Source organism: Staurois parvus, unplaced genomic scaffold (assembly GCF_062004578.1).
Source record: "Staurois parvus isolate SC_StPar_1 unplaced genomic scaffold, SC_StPar_1.0 ptg000058l, whole genome shotgun sequence".
In the NCBI taxonomy this organism is placed as follows: domain Eukaryota; kingdom Metazoa; phylum Chordata; class Amphibia; order Anura; family Ranidae; genus Staurois; species Staurois parvus.
This window is the reverse complement of record NW_028317854.1, coordinates 14,608,552-14,631,786: the sequence shown is the minus strand read 5'-3', so window position 1 is coordinate 14,631,786 and position 23,235 is coordinate 14,608,552. Positions and strand designations below refer to the sequence as shown.

The 23,235-nt window shown below is 42.7% G+C and overlaps 1 long non-coding RNA gene across 1 annotated transcript in view; it reads left to right on the top strand.

The window, feature by feature from the left end:
* Window positions 1–23,235, top strand: part of LOC149469905 (uncharacterized) — a 137,285-nt gene that overhangs the window by 8,225 nt on the left and 105,825 nt on the right. The gene's annotated exons all lie outside the window — the stretch shown is intronic.

Genomic DNA, 23,235 nt, shown 5'->3' with positions numbered 1-23,235 from the left:
CAGCAAATGTATCTAGGCTTGTCTTTTTTACCAGATGACCTAAGGAAATAAAACCAGTAATGTGCATCGTGTATTTTAGTTGCTGATGGTCATGGACTTTTTCATTGATCCCGGGGGAAAATACATTGGAACAGATACATCCAGTTCAGTCTGTTATCCCCTGAAGACAGTACTTCTACATTCATTCTTTACTGTAGAATAAAACCAAAATAAATACAGTATTTCTATACAAGGAGAAATGTATTAACCAAAAGAGTAAAACACAACGTCAGCAATTTTCTGAAAAAACAAACGGAGTAATATCCCTTTTAGTTTGGGTTTATTTTACAAAATTCACATTACTTTGATTCATAATGTATTTTGTATATAGTGCATAGCTTCTGAGATTACAGGAAAACGTCCAACTAAATAATATGTAGAGGAAGTAGTAAACTCATTTTCACCTTGCTCTATCCAATTCCAAGTATTGTTCTAAAGTTCAAGCACTTTCCCCCCCAGGTCCGTTTTTAAAATTTGTTTGTAGAAGTACATGGGCCATTTCCTGACACGGAGGTGTTCCTAGTGGCTACTGTAGGATCTGAGAGAACCCTGAAGGAACGTGAAGACACCTCTCTTCCTCTACCCACTGCCTAACTCCCAGGCTAATTTCTGAGGATCATTTCCAGTTACTGTAAGACACTGTAAAAGATTTTGAGCTTGAAAACCATTCACAAAAGCATGTTATGGGCGAATTGAAATTCTGGCTATTTTCAAGGCTAATAGGAAAGCTATTCTCAAAAACAGCATTTTGATCTAGCAAGGCCGTAGATAATTTTTTTCCTGGGGGGGAGGGGCTCAGCCTTGGACACCCAGAGGACAATAATTAGCAATACTCTGACAAATTGTGAATTGGGAAAAACTAAGTTAATTGTGGAAGGGACGTACAGCTTGAACTTACTCACTATGTACGCGGTAACATACGTCAGTCATTGTACCCAAAACATATGCTTTAATTACTGTGCTAAAGGCAAGAGTCTAACAGATATGTACAAACTCCAGCACATTGATTTGTAAAACATGAAACTCACCATTACATATGCTTTTCTGCACACAGCCTACCTTGAAGAACAACTTCATTAACAGTGATCATTGAGCAACCAGCAGCAAAGAAGTATGAAACAAATAAGGATAGTCAAAGGTCCTCACCACACTCCTCCTGATGGCGATTAATCTCACATGCTCTGGCCTAACCAGGCAAGAGGTATCCAAAAATGCTCTGGGCCTCCCTCTCAAACCTGGCATCTACATGGTCCTCTGGCTCAGCAATCCATTGTCTGATGGCCAATCCTGCAGATATTCCCTTCTAGTACAAATCTTCTCCATCCCAATACCCCCTCCAAGGATAAACATTTTCCCTCCACCTAATCCACTCTTCTAGTTCAAAACCTCTTCCACACTCTCCAATTCCCCACTCTCTCAGCACAAATCCTCACCACCACCACCACCACCCTACCTCCCTTCCAACACCCCAATCTCTCAGTACAAATTCCATTTCCCTTCCCCCCAAATCTCTATTCTAGTACAAATCCTCTTCTCTCTCCAATAAACCCCTGCAGCATAAATCCCTCCCACCCCAAATCCTTTCCTCTAGCACAAATCCTTTTCCAGCAAAACACCTCCTAACCATTCTTTCTATCACAATTTCTCATATCTTACCCCCACTCAATCCCCCTACCCAGCAAAAATGCTATCAGCTTTTCCCCTCCATCTCCTTTCCTTCCCAATACAAATTCTAATGCCTACAAACATCTCCCCTTTCCGCAGCAATCCAATTACTCCCTCACACAGACCTCAACTGCAGTAGATCAGTGCTGGGGAACCCTTCCTCCCAGTCTCCTCCTCCACTTGTTCTGTCAAAAAGCACATCAGAGCCAAGGAGGAGACTAGGAGAAGTTCCCTCGGTTCTGAAATGAATTTCTGGCAGGGAGAGATGCTGGCTGTGTCATCTATTGTGGTGTCTGGGACCTGGGACACCCACAGGAGGTTTGGGTACAAGTCCTGGGTGCCTGGGGCTAGTAACGCCACTGGTGCTTCCCCCTATAGGACTGTGTCCTTTCTGCTCCCCATTGTCCTGACCCTGGGCATGGAGGAGATGGACTGGTGTGTGGCTGTGCACTCTCACAGCTGCAAGGTTACACTAGCCTAGCTGCTGTGATGTGGACAGATGCTCTGGGGGCTTTGGACCCCCTGACTTCCTCCCTTATCTACAACCCTGGGATCTAGGAACAGCCATGGGGGACATTTAACAAACCAAGCAGTAATAGGCCTAAAATGGCCAGAGGAAGTAGCAGCTACAACAGATCTAAAAGTCTAAGGAAACTAATGGTATAGTTTTCCTCATAAAGCTATCCCTGCAGTTATTGATCTGTTTGGAGATGTGTCACCGCGTCTATATATTCCTATATGAGGGAACTGACTCCAATAAAATGGCCACCAGAGGTCCGCCTCCGGGCTGTGATTGGATGCCAGCTTTCCTATAAAATTAAGTTCCTGTCACCATGGGCGTAACCCAGAGGAAGTCATGTGCTAAACGTGACGCAACGCGTCGGTACACGGGGAGGAGCTTGCGGGAATGTGGTGACGTCACTTCCGGAATGGGGGCCATATTGGAACACCTTTTCAGATACCCATGCAGTACACCCTTAGCATGTGGTAGACAAGCTGTTATATGAAGGATACAATGTGAGTGGGCATTTTTATGCTGGAATAAACAAGTTTACACTATGGAGGATCTCTATTTGTGTTTCACTATGATCCTGGGAGATGTTTGCTGATAGCTGGTTGGAGGCTGGAGACGTATACCACCATTGATGGGAAGCCTGGGAGGAGTCTGTCCTTGTAGGATCTGTTGATCCCCAAAGCGAGCTGGCCCTTTGGGGTCTATGTAAGGAGGTGAGGGGGTATTCTGGCCACTGGAGGATTATCACCTGTTGATCACCTACACATCACTACAACTTCATGAGAGTGAACTTGGAGCACTACCATATGTGTTGTTGTTTTTGGGACTTTTTACAGTATTTGTTTGCAGTTGGTTTTGTACACTTATTAGTGGCATTTCACTTATTTGTGTGTACGGATGACACTTCACTATGTGCTCTGTATATATTCCCAATGAGAGGAAATTCACGTGTTACATTTAATTTATCAACTTTCATATATTTATTTATATGTGGATCCCTCTGATGTGGATGTCAGGGGGATTGATCATTGTGCACTAATTTTGCATTTATTTGTTTATTATTCACCATTTATTATTTAGTTTTGTGCTAGCGCTACACTGTGGGATTTATTGGTTCATCTCTGCAGTTATGTAATCATGGGCTGAGACAGCAAAATGTTGAGAGCTGAGAAAGATGTTATAAGGGGGACACAAATGGATTTTGCATGGCCATCATTTTTGGATGAAGAATCATTCCAATCGCCCTTCAGTCGTCACTGGCCTTCTCCTGTGAGTCTTTCTCTAGAGACAAGATTGGAAAGGCAGGCAGCAGCAAAAAGTAAGCAAACAACCTTAGAGCCATAGACTATCTGCCCTCCCCCATAGTAAAGCCTGGAAACTTGAAGCAGTACTTGCCAATATCCACTTGGCCATCAACCTTCCCACATCAGGGGAAGAGTTTCCCTTCCCTCAGTGGATGGAGTGGTAGGAAAAAATGTGTCCAAACTATGGCCATGCCCAGCATCAGAACGGAAGCTTGGCAAAGCTGCTTGACGCTTCAACTGCTTTCATAACATTTGGTGAAAACAGCCCCTTTCCTTCAGTTCTTGGTTAACACATATTAACACATGCTAACACTATTTTCTCTGTGTTTTCTTTCTTTTAAACATTATTTACCAACTTACTTTGTTATATATGGTTTTATTAAGTTCTAACGAGCAGGGTCCTCTGTTTCCTCTTGTACCAAATTGTATTGTATCTTTAATGTCTACCTTCATTTTGTAAAGTGCTGCGCAAACTGTTGGTGCTATATAAATCCCATATAATAATAATTATTGTATTATTTTTTTTCCTTGTAAGTAGAGGTGAGCTGTCTAAGCTGCATGTATACATGCCCCTTTCATACGTGTGGCTGCAGGGTGGAGAATGCCTATAATTGGAGGTCGGCTTTGAAAGCTTCCTGGTAAGATAGCCCAGCCAGGTTTGGGTTCGTGTTTGAGCATGCCTGACCTTATCCCTAGTCAGCAACAACTGCCTGATGAGCTATAATTAAAGCTCTAAGGTGTTAACAATTGAAGTGCTGGCTATCAACCAGCCTGGTCTATCCAAAAGCCAGCTGACATAAGTTCAAAAGCTAGGCAGTGCTATATGGTTACAGAGTTACAAATTGCCACATTAATTCTCCAGCACTGTGAATTTCAAACTTCTGCAATCCCATGGTAGCAGTAAACCCAAATCGCACCTTTACTAGCATTAACACAGCAGGTTTTGTTTTCCTGAGCCCCCTGTAACATACAGTAGTTTTATTACGTATTTATCCTGCATATAGATCTATTGATTTTCCACTTACTAAAACAGGGTGACAATGCTGTTTTTCTGCAGTGAAATCACAGCAGCGTTGTCACCCTGTAGTCTTAAAAAGATTTTTTTGATGGGCTTTACAGTAGAACCATGGCCTCTGTTTACACACACAAGCAATTGACCAGTAGTTATCATTTAAGTGGACATTATTGGGTTTTTTTTAACATTCAGCCTCTTCAGCTGGCTTCAGTTTCATTACCCAAACCCTCTTTGAACCAAACCCAGATATATTGGGCTTATTCCTAAGAAGCAACAAAGTTGACCTGCACATATGTTTGTTTTTTTACCAAGTAATTTTACTAACTTTGTTGCTTCAAGCTGCTCTGATTCACAGAACTGGGAGTTAAAGGATATGTTCACCTTTGGGAACATGTTACATGTTCCACCCCAGGGGCGGACTGACCATTTGGAGACTCGGGCACTGCCCGAGGGCCCGGGGTCAGTAGGGGGCCCCATGGGATGCCCCTGGTACCTTTTACATAGGCTTTTTTGAGTTTGGGCAAGGACACAGGGGCCCCATGATCCCATATTGCCATGAGTTGTCAGTCTGCCCCTGTTCCACCCGTTTTTAGGTTGGAACATGCAACATGTCCCCCCCATGACAGAATTACAGGGAGAAGTACCCCATACTATCTGTCAGTGTTTAAAAACAGCGTGGCCGTGTGGGGCTCCTATTACATGGCCATGTCATTCGTTCACAGTGTTTTGTGAATGAATGAACTACAAGTCCAGACAACCTTAGAGGCTTTTGGCTTGCAGTTCTTAATGAACTACTATGGCACTATGGAGCACTGTGGTAGTTAATTGAATCTCCTGTCCATATATCTGCTGGCCCGTACGAGATGTACGGGCAAGCAGATATAGATGTCTGCAGGAGACCTGCATGGCACCAGAGAGCTGTAGATATCTGGTGTAATGCTTTGCAGGGTCCTGCAACCAAACATGATAAAAGCACATTCAAGCCTGAAAATGTTATAAAATGACAAGAAACCAGTGTACAAACATGCAAAAAGAACGCTCTAAAATCACCTGAAAACTCTCGCACTCAAGTGTGAATGGGGGCTGATATAACAGCTTCACAGCCAGTCTTCACCCAGCTTGTAAATCATCCTCTCCATTTAGTCATGGTTAGGATGACACCTTTTGCCCAAGGAATAGGGTAATTTCCTAGCCCAAGATTCCAGTCTGTGTTAGCTCCCACATTTTTGCTTCTCTTTACTTTATCTTGTGTTGACTAAGCTTGTTCACTGCCTGCCCTAACCTTTGGCATGTCCCTGTTTCTCTATCTGACTCTTGATTTTGTACCACACACTGTTCTAAGCTCAGGTCAACTGCTATCTGCACAGAGGTACCCAGTAGCCACAACTTGGTACTCCCTCCAGTAAAATCCATCATCTCGTATGGGGTGTTCTGGTGAAGATCTGGTGGCATATACTTTGACTCTGTACCTTTGCCCTCATAAAGGTTCATACCCTCTCCAACATACATATACCACAAAAAGTCCACTGACTATTGTTGTCCGTGACATGGAGTACAAGCAACTAATAATTTGGTGTGTCTGGTTTACAAGACCAGCTAATATGAATCTATGGAAACATTTTTTTCACATGCTAAGTTCTTCTGTAAAGCTTGAAATTCAAGGTTAGCGGTCTGACATTTTCAAAGTCACTAAAAAGAACTTTATACATTTTATACACAGTAGATGCCTGTGCACTTTTAAATTATTATGACAGACCCATTCATGGAACTGTAGGGAAAATCAATCCATTCGGAAGCTTTCTCCACATTACAACCCATCCAAAGAAAGACTTTACTATCCATCTTTGCTAATGTATTATATGATTTACATGTCTTAATGATTTGTAAATGTATTTGTGGACCACATTATTGAACAATTACATTTCAAACAGCTAAAATTAGATTTTGCTTTGCAGCATTACAACTCATGTGATTTTAAATGTCTAAGCATAACAAATGGAAACCTATTAAATGTGTTGATTTTTTTTCTACATATGGCAACAAACTTCCATGTGATGAGTTTTAATCAATTAATTTCTTTTTTATAGCTCCTTGTACTTTGCTAATCTGTGAGCATATCCAACAAAGGGACAGTTGGTTCTTAAAACATTCTGCATATCTAAGTGGTTTTGCAGTTATTATTACCTATATATAGTATGTGCTCACTGTGCACCACAGCACCAGGCTTGCTCCACAACAATATTTGTCATTGTCTTAATTACACTGAAAGGGTGCCCTGGATGGCAGAGCTTTGCAGCAAAGCTACAAGTCTGGCATTAGAAAGCTCCCCATGGATGGTAATATGACCACATGACCATGATTTATTGGGAAGCATCCCTGTGCCAGACTTGGAACTTTTCCTTAGGAGCTTCCTAAGCTGCTACTTTGTTTACTGCAATAAAATGAAACCGCTGCTTTTGCCTGATTTAATTACACATTATGGCAGCTCACCTCTCTGTTGATACTTGTCCAACACTAAAATCTCAGAACTGTCCCTAAACTTCCCCTTCTGTTCTGACCATCCTCCACTACTTCTGGGTTTGTGGCACTCCTCTTCAGCCATTGGGCAGCCACCTATGGTGTAATTCCTGCACATGTGCACAGAAGTTATAATATTCTGGCACCCTGTTCCATTCTTGACGTCTTAGAGATGTTGGGAATGGGCAAGGAGTGCACAGCAGGCAGTATATGCTTTAAAAAATTAGCCAGGAGCAAGAGAAAAAGGTTATTTGGCAGAAGAAACGTGAAAAGTCTCTTCTGCCAATAACATGGTCTCTTAGCTGTTTTATATTAGTTTTGCTTTATACAGTTGTGTTCAAAATAATAGCAGTGTGTTGAAGAAAGTGAATAAAGCTCAAAATCCTTCTAATAGCTTTTATTTCCATACACACAAATGCATTGGGAACACTACACATTCTATTCCAAATCAAAACATAAAGAAAAATATATCAAATTTGTGTTGTTGCTCTAAAAAAAATTAAGAAAAGTGAATATTAGACTGTTCAAAAAAATAGCAGTGTTTGTATTCTTCTTTACAAACTCAAACATTCACTATATAAACTGAAAAATGTTTGAAGATTTTGCTTTCCTTTCAATCACTTAATTAATATTTAGTTGTATAAGCACTGTTTCTGAGAACTGCTGTACATCTGTGTTGCATGGAGTCAACCAACTTCTGGCACCTGTGAACAGGTATTCCAGCCCAGGATGATTGGACTACATTCCACAGTTCTTCTCTATTTCTTGGTTTTGCCTCAGAAACTGCATTTTTGATGTCACCCCACAAGTTTTCTATTGGATTAAGATCCGGGGATTGGGCTGGCCACTCCATAACGTCAATCTTGTTGGTCTGGAACCAAGATGTTGCACGTTTACTGGTGTGTTTGGGGTCGTTGTCTTGTTGAAACACCCATTTCAAGGGCATTTCCTCTTCACCATAAGGACGCATGACCTCTTCAAGTATTCTGATGTAGTCAAACTGATCCATGATCCCTGGTATGCCATAAATAGGCCCAACACCGTAGTATGAGAAACATCCCCATATCATGATGCTTGCACAACCATGCTTCACTGTCTTCACAGTGTACTGTGGCTTGAATTCAGTGTTTGGGGGTCATCTGACAAACTGTCTCCGGCCACTAGACCAAAAAAGAACAATCTTACTTTCATCAGTCCACAAAATGTTGCGCCATTTCTCTTTAGGCCAGTCAATGTGCTCTTTGACAAATTGTAACCTCTTCAGCACGTCTTTTTTTCAACAGTGGGACTTTGCGGGGGCTTCTTGCAGATAGCTTGGCTTCACATAGGTGTCTTCTAATTATAACAGTACTCACAGGTAACTTTAGACCTTCTTTGATCTTCTTGGAGCTGATTGTTGGCTGAGTCCTTGCCATTTTGGATATTCTTCTATAATCAAGGTACGCTGTTCTTCTGAACAATGTCTGGAACGACCCATTTTCCTCAGAATTTCAGAGAGAAATGCACTGTAACCAGCAGGTACAACATTTGCTGCCTTCCTTCCTTAAATAAGGGCAATAATTGCCACCTGTATTTCAAAGAATGAATGACCTCACTAATAGAACTCCACACTGCTATTATTTTGAACATGCCCCTTTCAATTAGTGTTTCAATTACACAGAATCAGCAGCATGCATGTCATGACTGTTGGATCTGTTGGATTTCTATTACTCTACTACACCTGCTAGTAAATTATTTGCCATGTAGAAATATCATTTCTACCAAAAACAGTGATTGATCAGGTTAGTGATGTCTGACTGCTATTATTTTGAACACAACTGTATATGGTCAACCTTTGAACTGCTCTATAAGTACTTGGCTGGGGGTGTTCAAATAACACCCTTTCATTTTCTGCTTGAATATTGCTTGTGGGTACAGTTAATATCTCCTTAATGTGAACCGTTTAGGATATATTCTCTAGTATGCAGCCAGTGACATCACTGGCGCATGCACACAGTGCATCCAGAGCACTGTGTTGAGGCCATGATTTCTGTGCGCATGCTTGGCCATTCAAAGGGCCGGAGCCTGCGAACCCAGAAGGAAGAACGGGTGAAGGTGGAAGCTCTGTCAGAGATGACGGATCACCATTGGAAGGCTTCATTCTAAGGTAAGTCTTTTATAATGTGACAGTATGCAGTGCATGCTAGCACATTATGCCATTACCTTGCAGGGGGATCTTTTTTTTGTTGCAGAATTAACTACCACTTTAACCCTACACGTTAAACAGCTGAGGCACTAAAAGGTTTTTAGCTTCCTCAGCTAAAAACTGACAAGACAGCTGAAGTTTGTAATTCTGCACCAAAAGACACGGTGTCTAGAAATTTCTATAAGGATTATAGAGTAATTGTGTGCAGGAGCACTAACATTTATGTCACAATAGAAAATATAACTATGGTTATTATTAGTATTATTACTAGTGCAAAGTATATTCACAGCAATGGTCTCCAGTAGCATATGGACTATGTTTTACTTCATTTATTTATTACAGGTACTTATATAGTGCTGTCAATTTTATGCAGTGCTTTACATATACTGTACATTCACAGTAGTCCCTAATCCTCAAGAAGCATACAATCTAAGGATCCTAACTCACATTCATACATACATATACTAGGGCCAATTTAGACACGAGCCAAGTAACCTACCAGAATGTCTTTGGAGAGTGGGTGGAAACCGGAGTACCCGACGGACACCAACGCAGGCACAGGGAGTCCTTGCAATCTCTGTATAGGTAGTACCATGGCTGGGATTTGAACCAACGACCCTACTGTTGCCAGGCGGAAGTGCTAACCACCTACAGCTCTCCTTCTACCTCTCCTTGATTTAAGCATTTTTTATTTTAGGATCAATGACAGTAATGTTTTAATGGACACTTGCCACAGAGAGAGGTCAAAAAGGGGACCCAACAACATTTTTGCTATGGGGCCCCATTATTTGTAGTTACACCCCTGTAATGTACATATTATTTTACTTCTCTCCAGATATCTTTTCTCATTCTATATACACTGCTCCAAAAAATTAAAGGAACACTTTGAAAACACATCAGATATGAATGGGGAAAAATATCATGGTGGATATCTATACTTTTATGGCTTGGTAATGTGCTAGGAACATAAGGATGCCCCATCATTTGATGGAAATGAAAATGATCAACCTCCAGAGGACTGAATTCAAAGACACCCCGAAAATCAAAGTGAAAAAAATGATGCAGCAGGCTAGTCCATCTTGCTGAAATTTCACTGCAACAACTCAAAATGGTACTCAGTAGTTTGTATGGCCCCCACGTGCTTGTATGCATGCCTGACAATACTCCTAATGAGACCAGGGATGTGTCCTGGGGTATTTCCTCCCTGATCTGGACCAAGGCATCACTGAGCTCCTGGTTAGTCTGAGGTGCAAACTGGTGGTGTTGGATGGACCAAAACATGATATCACAGAGGCAGTGGCGTCCAGAGGCAGGTGCGGGGGGTGCGGCCTGCACCAGGTGACACCAACTGCACGAGGTGACACTGGACCCGCTCCACAAAAAGGTAAGTTGTAAAGCAAGCCGACGATCCCCGCAGGATAGATCTGATCCATCCTGCGGGGATTGTCGGCTTTTTTTACAACTTACATTTTCTTGGAGTGGGTCCAGTGTCACCCCGTATAGGTTGCATGCTGACGATCCTCCACCTAAATGTTCTGAGGAATGACTGCTGAAAGCTGGGAACCACCTCAGCTGGAATCATCACTGATGGACATACAGCCTTCTTTGAAATGTTTATACCATTTAAATGTCTTAGGGTTCATTCACACTTGACTGTTTTTCCAACTCTTGCCAAATGCCCCTATAGCGTTTGACAAGCATTGATCCGGCGCTTGCAGAGCATTTTTAATGCGGTTCAGCGGCGGTTGCTAGGTGTTTGCCGAGTGTTAAAAATGCCCCACAAGCACATATAATGAAGTTTGAATGGTGTTAACACTCCGCAAACGCCCCGCAACTGCGTCGCAACCGCACCGCAAATGCCGGCCGGGCGTTTGCGGAGCGGCACCATAGACTTGAGTAGGAGGCTTCAACTCCTCCTGACTCAACCAGAGGCATCCGTTTTGCCGCGATGCTAATGCTCCCGTTTGAACAGCACTATGTGATGCAATGTGCAGAATTTTCCCAGGCGTTTGGGAAATGGTAAAAATGCTTCCCAAATGCCTGTCTCCTGCTTGCTAACAAGGCTAGTGTGAACGTAGCCTAACTGCAGCTGAGTATCTCATCGCCGTACTGTGCTTGAAGTCTTCTGTAGATATCCACTGGTTTCATGACTTTGTTAAAAAGAAACATCATCACTGCACACTGTTCAATGCACGCACTAACACTGTTGTCTGCCATCTTGATTAACGGTTCCTGGACTGGCCTGTGACATGTGCGCCGCCTATAAGTAATAGGACATACTTGCCACTTTCTACTGTGTGTAGTATCGCCATGCTAGCGTCCCTTTTTATACCTATAAAATTAAAAGTCCCAGTTTGACTCGTATATCATCTCTAGTTACTGCACTGAGTATTGCTCCTGTCTCCCTCTACTGATATGCTCATTTTGAAGATACATGCAGTAGTTATTATTAATATTATCATACAGGATTTATATAGTGCCAACAGTTTATGCAGCACTTTACAACATCATTTTAATACAGGAGGAATCAAAGGGCCCTGCTTGATAGATTTGCCTGAAACACACACCTACATTTGTCTGTTTAGCATAAGGCTACATACACATTGGCGGTTTGGCTCATCAATTCCCGGCGTTTTTGGACAACCAAAAGGTACAAGTGAGTCAAGCCCTGCTGCCAGCAGCCTGTCAAGATCTATGACGAGCTGAAATATGCGCTGGCTCAATGTGGCTTCATGCTGTACTAGGCTGTCGATGCATACAGGGCCAAATGTGTTTAGGGGCATATGTCCTGAATGCAGGAATTCTGCACCTATGCCTCCCAGGTGTCAAAGTAGACCAGCATTTGACACTGAGGGGCTAAATTGCTTATGTGCATGAGGCCTTATAGGATGCTTTTACTGCAGTATTTTTAAATCTGTGGATGTTTATTTCCTATGAAGTTTATTACACTTGTTGTTGCTGCATTACATTTTTATATACACATACTTTGTAACATGTCCCTTTGGTATTTACTTCAGATTCATTGCAACATCATCTGTGTGTTGCTACCACTAGATTATATTGAGCCTGGGTTCACATATATGCGGTACTGTATATCACATGTGATTCGTGCAGGAACCGCACCGCATTTCTGTGCAAATTACATGCGATTTGTGTGCTGTGAGATTGGAGCCATACATTTTGTATGGCTCTAATTGCACTGCACCCGCACCAAAAGGTGTAGGACATCGGATTGCATGTGTATTCCCACCTACGCGATCCAATTCTGCACATCACACCACGTTTTGCGGACTGCTTTCAGGGTGTTGTTAACTTAACATACACACCCGCAGCAGTTCACATGAACAGGGTGCGATTCTGCTGCGGTGCGGAATTCACACTGAAAACGCAAATTCCGCACCGTATCAGTGTGAACCAGGTCTTAAGTAGTTATTACTTATGAATTGATAGTTCAAGGCCTAATCATTTATAGACAATATAACAGGACCATACCAGGTAAAAGGGAACCCAGCTCATAACAGAAAAAAAAGAAAAGAAAAACAAAGCACCTGGTTGACTATCCGTCAATCAATTCCCCACATCAGCTGCCGCAGTGGCGGTAGAAATATCAAGCCAACATGACCAAATTTTATAAAATTTGTGGGGGCATCCTCTATTAGAATAGGTAGTCTGATAAAGGGGTAAAATGCTTGTATTATCTTATTATCTATGATAAATTGCTTGTATTATCTTTCATCATTATGACAATTAACATTGAAAATAGCGTTCATTATAATATCTGTTCTAGCCTAGTGAATTGAGCCTATGGTATAATATAATATTGATTTGCAATATTCAGGAATAATGCTTTAAATGATGAAATGGTTCTCACAGTATAAATCATACACATAAGCAATGTATCATACGGTAACAATATCGTGTCTAATGGTCACAATCAATATGTAGAAAAATACTCCAATTCTAAAATGCATATTCAGGAGAACATTATGTAAAGCAGTACTAATAAAAGCAAATCCTAGTGAGCAACCAGACAATTTTCTGGAAAACATTACTGGTCCATTAAATGCTTCTGCTGATCCATATTTAGACTGCTAATCAGATAGTCTAGTATACAATTTGTCTGATATAGTCTGATATGTGCTTCTACATACTTTCATTATTACAACAGACAACAGAATAACAGGGTCACTTATCTAAAAATCCACATTCAGATACTGCAATATTCAGAGCAGGGTTTAAAAGCATCTTTGTAAGTAGCATATCTTAAAGAGAAAGTTAAAAGCCGTTACATTGAGCCATGAAAAAACATAACACTTTAAGGGTGAAAATGCTTACTATGTAATAATAATGCTCACTAGTGTAATATTGTATCTTATTGTGATAGTCAGGTCACACTGTAATGTAGTACAAATGGTAATCAGGGATGGGAGAATCTGGCTGGATTCGATTTGCCAAAGGCTGGGCAGCTCCAGTTTAAAATTCAGCAAACCTGAATTTAGCAACAAATTCCACTGAAGTCTACGGGGTGAATCTTTTTATTAAAATTTTGCCCATTATGGGACACTACCATGGAGGACAAGCTGGGCAGTGCTATGGGGACAAAAATACTGTACAGTAGGCAGACGGTCTTTCATGTGCATTCCAGGGCAACACTGTAAACACACCAATCCTTTAAATAACATACTTTGGGGATACCCTAAAGCTATAGGTGGTGTTAGGAAACAGTATGGTTTTCATAGACAGTCTCATAAAAGTCTCATAAAAAAATCATAGAAATCTCTGTGGAATTGATATGATATTATAATGAATGCTATTTTCAATGTTAATTATCATAATGATGAAAGATAATACAAGCCATTTATCATAGCATTAAGCACCTGGAAGATGTGTTATTTTTAGGGTTGCACTGATATCCATACCTATACAAAGCATTTGCATGAGTACTCATTCTCATGCAAATGCTCCGATATCTGAAACCAATACTGTCGAGCCCATGCAAAATCAATGGTCTCAAATCGCTCTGCAAAGAATCGCATGTGATTTGAACAGGAATGCCGTACGATTCCTGTTCAAATCACATGCGATTTCCATGGGGGTGAGGTACAATTTGCAGTGCGATTTTTAGGCATTAATCCTGTATGGTGCACCCGCAGGAAAACCGCATGTGATTCGGCCAGGAATTCCTGTTCAAATCACATGCGATTCTTTGCAGTGTAATCTGAGCCCAATAATTTTGTATGGGCTCAAATCACACTGCAAAGGTATTGGTAATCGGTATCCGCGAGTACTTGAGCACAAGTATGAGTACTCATAGTTGCCGATAAAAAAAATGGTATTGGTGTAACTCTAGTTATTTTAAATAAAGTATACTGACAGAAAATATTAATAAAATCTAATTGCAATTAAAGTAAATTTGGCTCACATGTGCATGTCTGATATAGATCTACTCTGTATAGTGAACAGTGTACTACATTATCTTTTTTCAAAGCCTTGTCATATTTGTTGTTTGGATATTGATCTGTTCAGTTAAGTAGCAGAGGGGGTTGTTAATCAGTTTCAGCTGCTTTGGTGTTAATGAAATTAACAACAGGTGCACTAGATGGGCAACAGCGAGACAACCCCCAAAACATGAATGGTATCGGGATGAAATCCTTGGACCTATTGTCAGACCCTAAACTGGTGCAGTGGGTCCTGGGTTCCTCCTGGTGCATGACAATGCCTCATGTAGCGTATGTAGGCAGTTCCTGGAGGATGAAGGAATTGATACCATTGATTGACCCCCACACTCGCCTGACCTAAATCCCATAGAACACCTCTGGCATATCATGATTCAGTCCATTCGGCGCCACCAGGTTGCACCTCAGACTGACTGTCCAGGAGCTCAGTGATGCCCTGGTCCAGATCTGGGAGGAAATACCCCAGGACATCATCCATCATCTCTTTAGGAGCATGCCCCAATGTTGTCAGGCATGCATACAAGCACATGGGGGCCATACAAACTACTGAGTACCATTTTGAGTTGCTGCAATGAAATTTCAGCAAAATGGACTAGACTGCTGCATCATTTTTTCACTTTGATTTTTGGGGTGTCTTTGAATCCAGTCCTCTGTAGGCTGATAATTTTCATTTCCATCAAATTATGGGGCATCCTTACATTCCTAACACATTACCCAGTTCATATCACTATAGATATCCAGCATGATATTTTTGCCCTTTGAGATTTGATGTGTTTTCAATGTGTTCCTTGAATTTTTTTAAGCAGTGTTTATACAGTGGGGAAAATAATAATTTGATTATCTGCAGATTTTGTAATTTTGTCCACTTACAAAGAAATGAATGGTCTATAATTTTTATCCTTGCAGCTAGCAAAAATGAACGAAAATATATATACAGTAGCGCACATTATATGAGGATGGAGCAACTCCTCCTGGAAAGAAGCCCTCCATAAGTAGAATTCAATTTTGAGAAAAAGCTTTGTGAGAAAGTTCCAAAATCCAATAGCTGAGCAGGAGGAGAGCTGTCCATGATGAACCTGCAGAAACAGAGAAGAATAAAACACAACCCCCACCCCAACTGACTAAAATTATTTCTACCAGCAGGAGGTTATCATCCTGCTAACAGAAAAAGAACATAAGGCACTTCAGCATGTCATAAGTCCTTACAGCATTAATAGGGAGGAGCACCACAAAAAAGCACAAGCAAGTTCTAGGCTTCACCCAAGTGTCTTCTTTCTAAAATTGATTCTCCGGGTAAATGGCCCTGCCTAGCTCATAAAGCAAAGGCAAGGGCACTGACATTCCCTTGCAAAAATAAATGGCTGCCTTCTTTAGGCCAGAATCCTGCGTCAGCCCCCCCCCCCTTTTTTAACAATACATTTTGGGGCTAGGCAGTCCAATAATCTCACCGTTAAACCTCCAGACAGCGACTAAATAACTCCTACATAGCTTCCCAGCCTTGATGACTATTACATGGCCCCTGTAAATTGCCAGCCCCACACTCCATTCCCGGATGATATCATGAAATTGAACCCAGTCTTCTTGGTTGTAAGACCCCCACAAAGGCTTGGGAATGTACTTTCCACTGTGGTTGGGAGGTCTGGAGTGTCCATCACATCCTGAGGGATGTAAGGGTGGTCCAATCCCCACTCAAGGGCAACTCTTTTTTTGGATCTCTTATTGAAAGTGCAAGAACCTTGGAAATTCACAGTTCCTGCCTTGTCCAGGAAACAGACAGGATTGTAGAGAGTGGATTATCCACTGTTTAAAGGAAGTGTTTTGGGTCTTGGTCCTGCCCCAAGGCTTTACAGTCCGGTCTGGACCCATTGTTGAACTTGGGTTGGTTCCAGCTGCAGCTCCTCAGCATCAAACAGCTGCTCTACTTCTCCAATCTTTCTGGCCATCTCTGATGTTGTAGATCTCTCTGTCCTGTCAGTGATCTAAACTCTTCTGGAGTGTCCCTCCAGTCATATTCCTCCTCTGACTCACTTTCTGGGGACCTCTAATCACAGTCTGCCTCCAGGGGCCCAAACGCTGCCTGCAGTCTGGTTGAACCCAAATCCACCTCTCCACCACTGCCACTCCCTACTGGCTTACCTGAAAACAAACTGTCTTCATAGTCTAGCTCCTTCCAGGTGGGACTGACAAGGTAAGCAGGTGCAGTCGGTCTTTCCAGGACAATTGCTGTTCCAGCTGGGCAGCACTGGTGGGCACCAACCCTTCAGCAGCATCACCTGATGAACTGCATATGGCCGCAGGCTTCCATCCTCCGCTATAGGTTTCTGTAATCTTTGCAGGGGAATCTCAGTCCTGTGACTTGACCCCACTCTTAGCATCAGTTTCCCAACTTTTTCCAGCTTTCCGGGACTTCCTCACCAGCTGCTCCGTACACAGTCCTGATTGTAGGTGATGGGATGGGTGCCAGATCGCTGTGTGTCAGCTTTGACAGTGGATACCCGCAATGCCCGCACTTGATTCAGGCCCTGACCAGGGCAGTGGGTCTCCTGCAACCAGGGCAGATCAGGTATAGTCTCTCAACCCCCTCAATCAGAACTAACCCCCTTCAGTGCTCCAGACATACGGGGGGGTCACCCCAGGGTCATCTCCGGCATTGACCAGACTCCCATAAATATGCAAATCAACCCCTCCTTACCTCCACTCAATGGCTTCTAGAAAGGTACCAGAGAGCTGACCTGTAGAGCCCTCCAGCTCTAACCTAAAGTAACCTTGCTGACTCACACCCAGGCTTCTTTCAAACCTCTAACTATACACAAAAAACTAACTGCACTAGAGGGCGTTACACATATATTTTAGATGTATATTATATTATAAATAATTTTCTGGGCTTTATTAGCCATCTTTGCATTTGTTGCTATGTGTACTGACTAATGCTTTTGTAGTTCTTCACCAGCACAAACAAACATTTCATTTATTTTATCACTTCCTTACCTGAATGCTGGGGAATATTTGTATTTTTCCCTAGGTATTCAGTTACCCATATTATTTAAATACACATTTTCATTCGCTATTACTAACCTCTTCCAATGTGTATTTCAGAATAAAAAAAACTGCATTTTGACACTTTAAAAAGTGACAGTTTGAAATAAAAGTATGGCCAAAGCTGAATCAGCTGACTGGACAGAGCCATGCCGGGTAATGGAAGGATCCCAACAATATTGTCAGGATCCACCCTACTGCCTGACTTACAGCTGGCTCTGCCTTTCAGCACATGGCTAAGAGTAGGAGCCAGGCGTGCCTGCCCCCTCCCCAGCCCAGCGCTCCAGTAAGAGCTGGAAAAGCAGAGCGGTGCCTGACATTCTTCAGAGCTCAGTTCTCAGTCTTAAGCCTAGTACACACAGTGAGAATTTCAGACGAATAATCATCCATTTTTTTTTGCATGCTAGTCTCCTATAGAAAATAATATTGCATTGTATTGTAATGTATTCTTTAGTTTCCGAGCATGCACAGTCTTGGTCACCTGATTTTTTTCATACAAATACTATACTAATCACACGAAAATCGCTTGCTCTGTTATCTTACAAGAAAAAATATTGTGCTTGTACCTTTGGATATTTTTGCACGAACTGTCATGATGTACTAACAATCAGATTATCAGATGATTGTTCTGAAAGCGGCATTGTTCGTCTGATTATCTCATTTTGTGTACTAGGCATTAGTATTCATGCTAGGCAGCTTCAGCATCACACAAATGCTGCTGCATAGAGGTGAGTTTGGATGTTTGTTTTTTTAACATCCCATACTTCTCCTTTAAAATGTAAGTAAAGGCAAACCTTTTTCTAGTTAGATAGAGGTTTTAGAACCTGTCAGTTTTTCATTGCTATCTGTGACACTGTTATGAATGCAGCACCCTCCTAGTTTGGCTAGAGGGAACTAGACTGCAATGGTTGGAGTCCAGGGGCGGACTGACCATTTGGAAACTCGGGCACTGCCCAAGGGCCCGAGGTCAGTAGGGGGCCCCATGAGATGCCCCTGGTACTTTTTTCATAGGCTTTTTTGAGTTTGAGCAAGGACACAGGGGCCCCATGATTCCCTATTGCCCAGGGGCCCCATAAGTCGTCAGTCCGCCCCTGGGGTGGACAGTGGTTGAGCAGCAGCCAAGGTGTAATAGCCAGAGAGGAATCAAATTGTGGTCAGAGCTGAGAGGCTCTTCAGGCCAGCACCTCTGAAATTTCCCCCTGCTCTAGGGCTTTTGGAGGAAGGCCTTAGAGGCAGTGGGTTGATCTGAACAGTGGCTGGCTGCACTCTTTAGGGGTCCTAGCCAATCCCCAACAAGAGGTTGGCAAGCGGCTGTACACCCTTAAAAAGTGTTGGCACCTGCTCAGTAGCAGAAGTGTGGAGAGTTGGAGGGAGAGTTCGAGAGGAAGATGTGAGGCTGTGAGGAGGGAGGCTGCCAGGAGGCCTAGTGAAATGGGGCTTGCCTGCAAGCCTGGAGCTGGAAAGGCAGAAACCTTGGAACTCACTGGCCCCCTGAGAGAGGACCACTTGTATGGCAGGGAAGGAGCAGCATAGCTGATAGGCCTGGTAGCAGCAGCCAACCCAACACCTGCACCCCCCCTGGGCAGATAATGGAAGGAGCAGTCTGGTGGGAAACCAGAATAGCCCCCTATTTGTGACTGTTCACCTATTTAATGGGACAAGAACCGGATCCCCTCCAGATTACTGGGTGAAGAGGAGACGTTCACTTAGGGTCTAGGGTGGTACATCAAGGAGATGCTGGCTAGCTCTCCAACAGAGACTGTGCTGCAGAAAAAGCTTGTGAATAGTTCCAGGAAGTTTGTCCTCAGTTGTCGGTTCCTTTGAGCATCCTATACCCCCCTTACCCTATCCCAGTTCTAAACCCCCTTAATAAACCTTAAAAACAAAGCTCAAGGTCTGATTCCTAACTCTGGATGCAAGCTTTTGTAGAGCATGCCAACTGTCTGGCTGTGCAGGACTATAGGGAGACCCAAATCTCTTAGCAACCCCCAAGGGGTAATGCTACATGCAGATTCACCCTCACTATTTGTCATGATTACTGTTATCATCGAAAGTGAAAGCGAAGGAAAATCACAAATTTTGGGTTGTCCCCAGAACAGTAATAAAGGAGTATCTTCCAATGCAGACACTAGTTCTGGTTACCCTGGTGACAAGGGATGCCCTCACTTTGGAGAGATTTCCTCTCAATTACTGTTTTTTCTATGGGATAGAAAGTGAAGGGAAATCTCCCCAATGGGACACAGATGGCAAAAAAAATCTGACAGGGTCTGAAAAAAAAGAAAAAAAGTTTTACTTAAAGTGGAGCTTCACCCTATAGGGGACGTTCCACTTTAAGGCTTTGTCCCCCGCTCCCCAATTGGCACCTTTGGGGAGTGGAGGGGGGAGCGAGTACCTGAATTTGACAGGTACCCGCTCCTACTTCCAGTGCGATCGCCTAAGGCGATCGGAAGCAGAAGTTGTCCTCCCCCTCTCCCTCCTTGGCCATTCACAAAGTGCAGTGCTACTCGCACATTTTTAGTGGGTACCCGGCTGTGAAGCCGCAAGCTGTCACAGCCAGGTGCCCAAACTGGAGATGCCGGCGCTGGGGAGAGAAGACGGCTGGTGAAACCAGCCATGGCGAGGACACCGCTGGACTAAGGGACAGGCAAGTGTCTGTATTTTACAGTTTTTGTACCTTCTGACTTTTTTTTTTAATTCAACTGGAACTCTTCTTTAAAGTTGTGTTTGGAAACAAATGCAGAAACTGAAAATGTCTAATTTTCCATCAAGGAAATAAAAATAAATGTTTCCAAATCTGCTACCAAACCCTATCTGCAAAAAAAAAAAAAACATTAGGTGCAAAATACTAAAAAACCAACAAGTTTAACATTATAGGCATTGAACACTGTTAAAATGAAAAAAAAAAAAAGTTTTGACACGCAGAGAAAGCTGTGGGACTGAAGTGGTTAAATAAACAAAGTGCAGATATTCTGAATTTTGCTGATTTTGTACTCTTACACAGTTGTCAAGATCTTCATGCCCAATGAGCTGTGTTGCCTTTAACAGTCAGCAGCCGGCTGTCAGCGCATTCCATTCATCTCTATGATAAATAGAGGTTACCACAGAGCACATTGTATGTAAATGCAGTCCACACATCAGTGGACGTGGACCAAAAATGCATTCTGCTACATCTTTGCTTTGCTGATGTTAAGATTGGTGCTGAGGTGCAATGTGCCTTGCAATAACATACTTTTATCATAGAGGAGAACAAAAGTGTTCTGACAGCTGCTGATATTTGTCAAAGTCGGTGTAGCTCAGGGGGCATGAAGGTCTCAGATCTTCAAACCCCTGGAAGGGTACCCTTAATTAGCAATAGGCAGTGCTATTAACCTTTGACTAATTAGCACATTACAGTTTTTTTTTGTTGTTTCTAAATTCAGTACAGCAGAGGGAGCTCTTAGTCCGGACATAAAATACATTTCTAATTTTTTAGTGAAATAAAACACAGAAAAAATAAAAATCATATTGTCTGTTAATGTATGCTTCTTACCTAACACTAATTTAAAGTATATGCAAACTCTAACTAAATAAGTTTTTGTTTACTAAACAACTGTGTGATAATTGATTGGCATTGTTCTTATAATATAATATTAGCTTTTGTCTTTTTTTATCTGTTGTTGCGTCTCAGTGTATCTGCTCTCATGCAGCCTCCTTGCAGTCACTTCCGGTCCACAAACATGCACTCCAACAACAGGGCTGGATCTAGCCTGTCTGATTTGGGGTGCAGTAAAAAAATGTCAAGGGGGCAGAGGATGGGAGGTCAGCAGGGGAGTCACCGGGGAAGAGGGCAGGATCAGCAGTTTGTAGGGCAGTGTACAGAGGCCATTAGTTTGTAGGGCAGTGTACAAGGGTCAGCAGGGCAGAACACAGGGGTCAGCAGCGCAGTGTACAGAGGTTAGCAGTGCTGTGGGGAGGGTACAACAGAGCTGAGGACAGGAGTCAACAGGGTGAAAAACAGGGGTTGTAGCTGGCAGGGCAGAGGACAGGGGTCACTTCTGGCAAGGCAGAAGATGGGGGTCACTTCTGGTAGGGCAGAAGATGGGGCTCACTTCTGGCAGGGCAGAAGACAGTGGCAAGGGGTAGAACAGGAGTCAATGCTGGCAGGGCACTCAACAAACCTCCTTCTCCCATCCCTGCACTATACACAGCCTGGGCATAGGCAGCACAGCTCCTCCTCCCCACACAATGCATAGCTGAAATCAGTATAGTTTCATTCTAGGTCAGTATGGTGTCATTCTAGGACAGTATAGTGACAGATCAGGGCAGTATAGTGTCAGGCTAGGGCAGTATAGTGTCAAATTAATATGGTATAGTGTCACGTTATGGCAGTAAAGTATTACATTCAGCCAGTATAATGTCTGATTACAGCAGTATAGTGTCAGGTTAGGACAGTATAGTGTCAGATTAGTGCAGTATAGGAGCAGGTTTAGGGCAGTATAGTGTCAGGCTAGGGCAGTATAGTATCAGTCTAGGGCAGTATAGTGTCAGACTAGGGCAGTAAAGTATCAGATTAGGATGGCATAGTGTCAGATTATAGTGTTAGAGTGGGCAGTATAGTGTCAGATTACAGCAGTATAGTGTCAGGTTAAAGCAGTGTTTCTCAACTCCAGTCCTCATGGACCCCCAACAGGTCATGTTTTCAGGATTTCCCTCAGATGAAACAGCTGTGGTAATTACTAAGGCAGTGAAACTGATCAAATCACCTGTGCAAAATAATGGAAATACTGAAAACATGACCTGTTGGGGGTCCATGAGGACTGGAGTTGAGAAACACTGGGTTAAAGCAACATAGTGTCAGATCAGGGATGTATACTGTCAGATTAAGGCAGTATAGGGTCAGATCAGGGAAGCATAGTGTCAGATAAGGGAAGTATAGTGTCAGATCAGGGAAGTATAGTGTCAGATTAAGGCAGTATAGGGTCAGATCAGGGAAGCATAGTGTCAGATAAGGGAAGTATAGTGTCAGATCAGGGAAGTATAGTGTTAGATTAGGGCAGTATAGTGGCAGGTTAGGACAGTATAGTGTCAGATTTGGGCAGTATAGTAGCAGGCTAGAGCAGTATAGTGTCAGGTTAGGGCAGTATAATGTCAGGTTAGGGCAGTATAGTGTTAGGATAGGGCAGTATATGGACAGGTTAAAGCAGTATAGTGACAGATTAGGGCACTATAGTTGCAGGTTAGGACAGTATAGTGGCTGGTTAGGGCAGTATGGAAGCAGATTACAGCAGTATAGTGACAGATTAGGGCACTATAGTCGCAGGTTAAGACAGTATAGTGGCGGGTTAGGGCAGTATGGAAGCAGATTGCAGCAGTATAGTGACAGGTTAGGGCACTATAGTCTAAGGTTAGGACAGTAAAGTGGCAGGTTAGGGCAGTATGGAAGCAGATTGCAGCAGTATAGTGACAGGATAGGGCAGTATAGTGCATGACTACAACACTACTGTGGCAGGCTAGGGCAGTATAGT